The sequence below is a fragment of the Arachis ipaensis genome, chromosome B6 (assembly GCF_059453495.1).
Source record: "Arachis ipaensis isolate K30076 ecotype BB chromosome B6, ASM5945349v1, whole genome shotgun sequence".
Classification (NCBI taxonomy): domain Eukaryota; kingdom Viridiplantae; phylum Streptophyta; class Magnoliopsida; order Fabales; family Fabaceae; genus Arachis; species Arachis ipaensis.
The window spans coordinates 94,489,049-94,496,600 of NC_142441.1; the positions used below are offsets into that span (position 1 = coordinate 94,489,049).

The window sequence follows — 7,552 nt, forward strand, 5'->3', positions numbered from 1 at the left end:
TACTTCTCCCATAGAAGTCGGGAGTAGGTGCAGTAAAGTCACCAAGCACCTTCCTTGCATTGTTGGCATTGTTGTTGTTTTCGGCTGCCATGGCTTCTTCTTGTTTGAAAATTTCTGTTAGGTTCCCTCCAGAGAGTTGTGCTTTAGCTTCTCTTAGCTTTCTCTTCAAGGTCCTTTCAGGTTCAGGATCAGTTTCAACAAGAATGCCTTTGTCTTTGCTCCTGCTCATATGAAAGAGAGAAGAAGAAAGTATGGAATCCTCTATATCACAGTATAGAGATTTCTTGAGATGTCAGAGGAAAATAAGAATAGAAGGATGAGATAGCAAAGGGGAATTTGAACTTATCAAGAAGGAGAGAGTTCGAATTGCACATTGAGGAGGGGTGTTAGTCCCTTAAATAGAAGGATATGAGAAGGGGGGAAGAATTTTCGAAAAAAAATGTTTTTAATTAAAAGAAGTTTTTGAAAATTTGATTGATGATTTTCGAAAACTAAAATTGTGAAAGTAATTAAGTGATTTTGAAAAAGAATTTGAAATTAGAAATTAAAAAGACATGATTGAAAATCATTTTTGAAAAAGATGTGGTTGAAAAGATATGATTGAGAAAATATGGTTTTAAAAAGATATGATTGACAAACAATTAAAAAGATTTGATTTGACTTGGCTAACAAGAAATTTAAAAGATATGATTCTAAAATTTAAAATTTGATCCTTTCTTAATAGGCAAGTAACAACTTGAAAATTTTGAATTAAATCATTAATTGTAGCAAGGATTTTCGAAAATGGAAAGGATTTGATTTTGAAAAGATATGATTGAAAATATATGATTTGAAAAAAAATTTAATTTTGAAAAATTATGAAAATTTGAAAAAGATTTGAATTAAAAACAAAATCTTCCCTCCTGTGCCATTGGTGCACGAAATTGTGATCTCAGATAACGGCGCCAGAAACTCTGTACGCACGTCTTAATAAATCATTTTTCATTCACAACTTTTATACAACTAACCAGCAAGTGCACTGGGTCGTCCAAGTAATAAACCTTACGTGAGTAAGGGTCGATCCCACAGAGATTGTTGGTATGAAGCAAGCTATGGTCACCTTGTAAATCTCAGTCAGGCGGATATAAATTAGTTAGGGAGTTTTCGAACATAAATAATAAATAGATAGAAAATAAGGATAGAAACACTTATGTATATCATTGGTGAGAATTTCAGATAAGTGTATAGAGATGCTTTCGTTCCTCTGAATCTCTGCTTTCCTGCTGTCTTCATCCAATCAGTCCTACTCCTTTCCATGGCTGGCTTTATGTAAGGGCATCACCGTTGTCAATGGCTACATCCCATCCTCTTGTGAAAATGGTCCAAATGCTCTGTCACAGCACGGCTAATCATCTGAGGTTCTCGATCATGCTGGAATAGGATTCACCCTCCTTTTGCGTCTGTCACTACGCCAAGCAATCGCGAGTTTGAAGTTCGTCACAGTCATTCAATCCCAGAGTCCTACTCGGAATACCACAGACAAGGTTTAGACTTTCCGGACCCTCATGAATGCCGTCATCAATCTGGCTTATACCACGAAGATTCTGATTAAGAGATCCAAGAGATACTCATTCAATCTAAGGTGGAACGGAAGTGGTTGTCAGGCACGCGTTCGTGGGGGAATGATGATGATTGTCACGTTCATCACATTCAGGTTGAAGTACGAATGAATATCTTAGAAGCGGAATAAGTTGAATTGAATAAAAAAACAATAGTACTTCGCATTAATCTTTGAGGAACAGCAGAGCTCCACACCTTAATCTATGGAGTGTAGAAACTCTACCGTTTGAAAATACATAAGTGATGAAGGTTCAGGCATGGCCGAATGGCCAACCCCCAAAACGTGATCACAGGATCAAAAATACAATCCAGGATGTCTAATACAATAGTAAAAAGTCCTATTTATACTAAACTAGTTACTAGGATTTACAGAAGTAAGTAATTGATGCATAAATCCACTTCCGGGGCCCACTTGGTGTGTGCTTGGGCTGAGCTTAAATGTTACACGTGTAGAGGTCAATCTTGGAGTTGAACGCCAGTTTGTAATGTATTTCTAGCGTTCAACTCTGGCTTGTGACGTGTTTCTGGCGTTTAACTCCAGATAACAGCGTAGAACTGGCGTTCAATGCCCTTTTACATCGTCTAAACTCGGCCAAAGTATGAACTATTATATATTGCGGAAAAGCCCTGGATGTCTACTTTCCAACGCAATTAGAAGCACGTCATTTTGATTTCTGTAGCTCCAGAAAATCCACTTTGAGTGCAGGGAGGTTAGAATCCAATAGCATCAGCAGTCCTTCTTCAACCTCTGAATCTGATTTTTGCTCAAGTCCCTCAATTTCAGCCAGAAAATACCTGAAATCACAGAAAAACACACAAACTCATAGTAAAGTCCAGAAATGTGAATTTAACATAAAACTAATGAAAACATCCCTAAAAGTAACTAGATTCTACTAAAAACATACTAAAAACAATGCCAAAAAGCGTATGAATTATCCGCTCATCACAACACCAAACTTAAATTGTTGCTTGTCCCCAAGCAACTGAAAATCAAATAGGATAAAAAAAAGAGAATATACTATAAATTCCAAACTATCAATGAAACATAGCTCCAATCAGATGAGCGGGACTTGTAGCTTTTTGCCTCTTGAATAGTTTTGGCATCTCACTTTATCCATTGAAGTTCAAAATGATTGGCATATATAGGAACTCAGAGTTCAGATAGTATTATTGATTCTCCTAGTTCAGTATGATGATTCTTGAACACATCTATTTTATGAGTCTTGGCCGTGGCCCTAAGCACTTTGTTTTCCAGTATTACCACCGGATACATAAATGCCACAGACACATAATTGGGTGAACCTTTCCAGATTGTGACTCAGCTTTGCTAAAGTCCCCAATTAGAGGTGTCCAGGGTTCTTAAGCACACTCTTCTTTTGCTTTGGACCTTGACTTTAACCGCTCAGTCTCAAGTTTTCACTTGACACCTTCACACCACAAGCACATGGTTAGGGACAGCTTGGTTTAGCCGCTTAGGCCAGGATTTTATTCCTTTAGGCCCTCCTATCCACTGATGCTCAAAGCCTTGGGATCCTTTTTATTTACCCTTGCCTTTTGGTTTTAAGGGTTATTGGCTTTTTTGCTCTTGCCTTTTGGTTTTAAGAGCTTTTGGCTTTTTCTGCTTGCTTTTTCTTTTTCTATTTTTTTTTGCCATTTTTTTTCTGTAAGCTTTGTTCTTTGCTGCTTTTTCTTGCTTCAAGAATTATTTTCATGATTTTTCAGATTATCAAATAACATGTCTCCTTGTCATCATTCTTTCAAGAGCCAACATATTTAACATTCTTAAACAACAACTTCAAAAGACATATGCACTGTTCAAGCATTCATTCAGAAAACAAGAAGCATTGTCACCACATCAACATAATTAAACTAAGTTCAAGGATAAGTTTGAAACTCATGTACTTCTTGTTCTTTTGAATTAAAACATTTTTCATTTAAGAGAGGTGATGGATTCATAGGACATTCATAACTTTAAGACAAAGTTACTAACTACTAATGATCATGTAATAAGACACAAACATGGATAAGCACTTAACATAAAGAAAACGAAAAACAGAGAATTTAAGAACAAGGAATAAGTCCACCTTAGTGATGGTGGCATTTTCTTCTTGAGGAACCAATGATGTCCTTGAGCTCTTTTATGTCTCTTCCTTGTCTTTGTTGCTCCTCCCTCATTGCTTTTTGATCTTCTCTAATTTCATGAAGGATGATGGAGTGCTCTTGATGTTCCATCCTTAATTGTCTCATGTTGGAACTTAATTCTCCTAGGGAGGTGTTGATTTGCTCCCAATATTTATGTGGAGGGAAGTGCATCCCCTGAGGTATCTCAGGGATCTCTTGATTTGCAGCCACATGTTCTACCACTGAGCTATAGACCCTTTAGATGAATCTTTCCATCTCCCATGACTCAGAGGTGGAAGCTTTTGTCTTCCCTTCCCCTTTTCTAGAGGTTTCTCCGGTCTTAGGTGCCATCAATGGTAATGGAAAAACAAAAAGCTTATGCTTTTACCACACGAAACTTAGAATGTTGCTCGCCCTCGAGCAAAAGAAGAAAGAATAGAAGAAGAAAAAGAAGATATGGAGGAGATGAAGGGATATGTGTATGGATGTGAGTGGTGAATGGAAAACAGAAGGGATGACCATGAATGGAGAGAGAGAGAGGGTGAGGTGGGTGGGGATCCTGTGAGATTCACAGATCCTGAGATGATCTTGTGGTGTCCACAAATCCTGAAGTGTCAAGGATTTACATCCCTGCACCCATTAGGCATGTAAAATGCCCTTGCACACAACTCTGGGTGTTCAGCGCCAGATTGGTGCTTGTTTTGGGCGTTGAACGCCCATTTGTTGCCCATTTCTAGCGTTGAACACCAGAACCATGCTTGTTCTGGGCGTTCAGCGCCAGCTCTTCTCCAGGGTGCAATTCTGGCGTTCAAACGCCCAGATGCTACCCATTTTAGGCGTTCAGCGCCAGAACCATGCTCTGTTCTGGCGTTGAACGCCAGCCATATGCTTCTTACTGGCGTTTAAACGCCAGTAAGGTCTTCCTCCAGGGTGTGATTTTTCTTTTGCTGTTTTTGATTCCGTTTTCAATTTTTATATTTATTTTGTGACTGCACATGATCATGAACCTAATAAAACATGAAAAACAATGAAAATAAAAATTGGGTTGCCTCCCAACAAGCGCTTCTTTAATGTCAATAGCTTGACAGTGGGCTCTCATGGAGCCTTACAGATGTTCAGAGCATTGTTGAGACTCCCCAACACCAAACTTAGAGTTTGGATGTGGGAGTTCAACACCAAACTTAGAGTTTGGTTGTGGCCTCCCAACACCAAACTTAGAGTTTGACTGTGGGGGCTCTGGTTGACTCTGTTTTGAGAGAAGCTTTTTATGCTTCCTCTCCATGTTTACACAACGGTAACCTTGAGTTGTAAACACAAGGGAGTCCTCATTCAATTGGAGGACTAATTCACCTCTGTCAACATCAATCACAGCTCTTGCTGTGGCTAGGAAGGGTCTTCCAAGGATGATGAATTCATCCTCATTCTTCCCAGTATCCAAGACTATAAAATCAGCAGGGATGTAAAGGCCTTCAACCTTTACTAACACGTCCTCTACTTGTCCATAAGCCTGTTTTCTTGAATTGTCTGCCATATCTAATGAGATTTTAGCAGCTTGTACCCCATAGATTCCCAGTTTCTCTATTACAGAGAGGGACATGAGGTTTATCCCTGAACCAAGGTCACACAGAGCCTTTTCAAAGATCATGTTGCCTATGGTACAAGGTATTACGAACTTTCCAGGATCCTATTTCTTCTGAGGCAATGTCAGTTGATCCAGATCACTTAGTTCATATGTGAACAAGGGAGGTTCATCTTCCCAAGTCTCAATACCAAATAGTTTGGCATTCAGCTTCATGATTGCACCAAGGTACTTGGTAACTTGCTCTTCAGTAACATCCTCATTCTCTTCAAAAGAGGAATACTCATCAAAGCTCATGAATGGCATAAGGAGGTTTAATGAAATCTCTATGGTCTCTAGGTGAGCCTCAGATTCCTTTGGTTCCTCAGAGGAAAGCTCCTTATTGATCACTGGACGTCTCAGGAGGTCTTCCTCACTGGGATTCACGTCCTCTCCTTCCCTTACAGGTTCGGCCATGGTGATCAATTCAATGGCCTTGCACTCTCCTTTTAGATTTTCTTCTGTATTGCTTGGGAGAGTACTAGGAGGGATTTCAGTGATTCTTTTACTCAGCTGGCCCACTTGTGCCTCCAAATTTCTAATGGAGGACCTTGTTTCATTCATGAAACTTACAGTGGCCTTAGATAGATCAGAGACTAAGTTTGCTAAATTAGAGGTATTTTGTTCAGAGTTCTCTGTCTATTGCTGAGTGGATGATGGAAAAGGTTTACTATTGTTAAACCTGTATCTTCCACCATTATTAAAGCCTTGTTGAGGCTTTTGTTGATCCTTCCATGAGAGATTTAGATGATTTCTCCATGATGGATTATAGGTGTTTCCATAAGGTTCACCTAAGTAATTTACCTTTGCTATTGCAGGGTTCTCAGGATCATAAGCTTCTTCTTCAGAAGATGCCTCTTGAGTACTGTTAGATGCAGCTTGCATTCCATTCAGACTATCAGAAATCATATTGACTTGCTGAGTCAATATTTTATTTTGAGCCAATATGGCATTCAGAGTATCAATTTCAAGAACTCCCTTCTTCATAGGCGTCCCATTACTCACAGGATTCCTCTCAGAAGTGTACATGAACTGGTTATTAGCAACCATGTTAATGAGTTCTTAAGCTTCTGCAAGCATTTTCTTTAGGTGAATGGATCCACCTGCAGAAGTATCCAATGACATCTTAGCTAATTCAGACAGACCATCATAGAATATATCCAGGATGGTCCATTCTGAAAGCATGTCAGAAGGACACTTTTTGGTCAGTCCTTTGTATCTCTCCCAAGCTTCATAGAGGGATTCACCTTTTTTCTGTCTGAAGGTCTGAACATCCACTCTAAGCTTGCTCAGCTTTTGAGGAGGAAAGAACTTGGCTAAGAAAGCCTTGACCAGCTTATCCCAAGAGTTCAGGCTATCCTTAGGTTGAGAGTCCAACCATACTCTAGCTCTGTCTCTTACAGCAAAAGGGAAAAGCATGAGCCTGTAGACTTCAGGATCTACTCCATTAGTCTTAACAGTATCACAGATCTGCAAGAATTCAGTTAAGAACTGAAAAGGATCTTCAGATGGAAGTCCATGAAACTTGCAGTTCTGTTGCATCAGAGAAACTAATTGAGGTTTAAGCTCAAAATTGTTTTCTCTAATGGCAGGAATGGAGATGCTTCTTCCATGTAAATTGGAATTAGGTGCAGTAAAGTCACCAAGCATCCTCCTTGCATTATTATTATTTTCGGCGACCATCTCCTCTTCCTGTTCGAAAATTTCTGAAAGGTGCTTACTGGATTGTTGTAATTTAGCTTCTCTTAGTTTTCTCTTCAGAGTCCTTTCAGGTTCTGGATCTGCTTCAACAAGAATGTTCTTGTCCTTGCTCCTGCTCATATGAAAAAGAGAGAACAGAAAAATAATAATAATAGGGGTCCTTTTTACCACAGTATAGAGGTCCCTGTGTGAGTAGAAGAAAGGAAGAAGAAAAAAATTCGAACACAAATGGAGAAGGGGGTTCGAATTTGGGTGAGATGAAGTGTTAGTAGATAAATAAATAAATAGAAGGAGATAAGAGAGAGAGAGAGAGAATTTTCGAAAATAATTTTTGAAAAAGAGTTAGTGATTTTCGAAAATAGTTTTTGAAAAAGGTTAGTAATTTTTCGAAAATTAAAATCAAAAATTAAAATAATTAGTTAATTAAAATGAAATTTTGAAAAAGAGGGAAGATATTTTCGAAAATTAGAGAGAGAGAGTTAGTTAGGTAGTTTTGAAAAAGATAAGAAACAA

At 38.6% G+C, this 7,552-nt stretch overlaps 1 non-coding gene across 1 annotated transcript; it reads left to right on the forward strand.

Annotated features, from left to right (window-relative positions):
* Positions 1–6,517: 6,517 nt before the first annotated feature.
* Positions 6,518–6,625, forward strand: LOC148561839 (small nucleolar RNA R71). Its single transcript, XR_015886846.1, has one exon. It is a non-coding gene; the product is annotated as a small nucleolar RNA R71 (small nucleolar RNA).
* Positions 6,626–7,552: the final 927 nt, after the last annotated feature.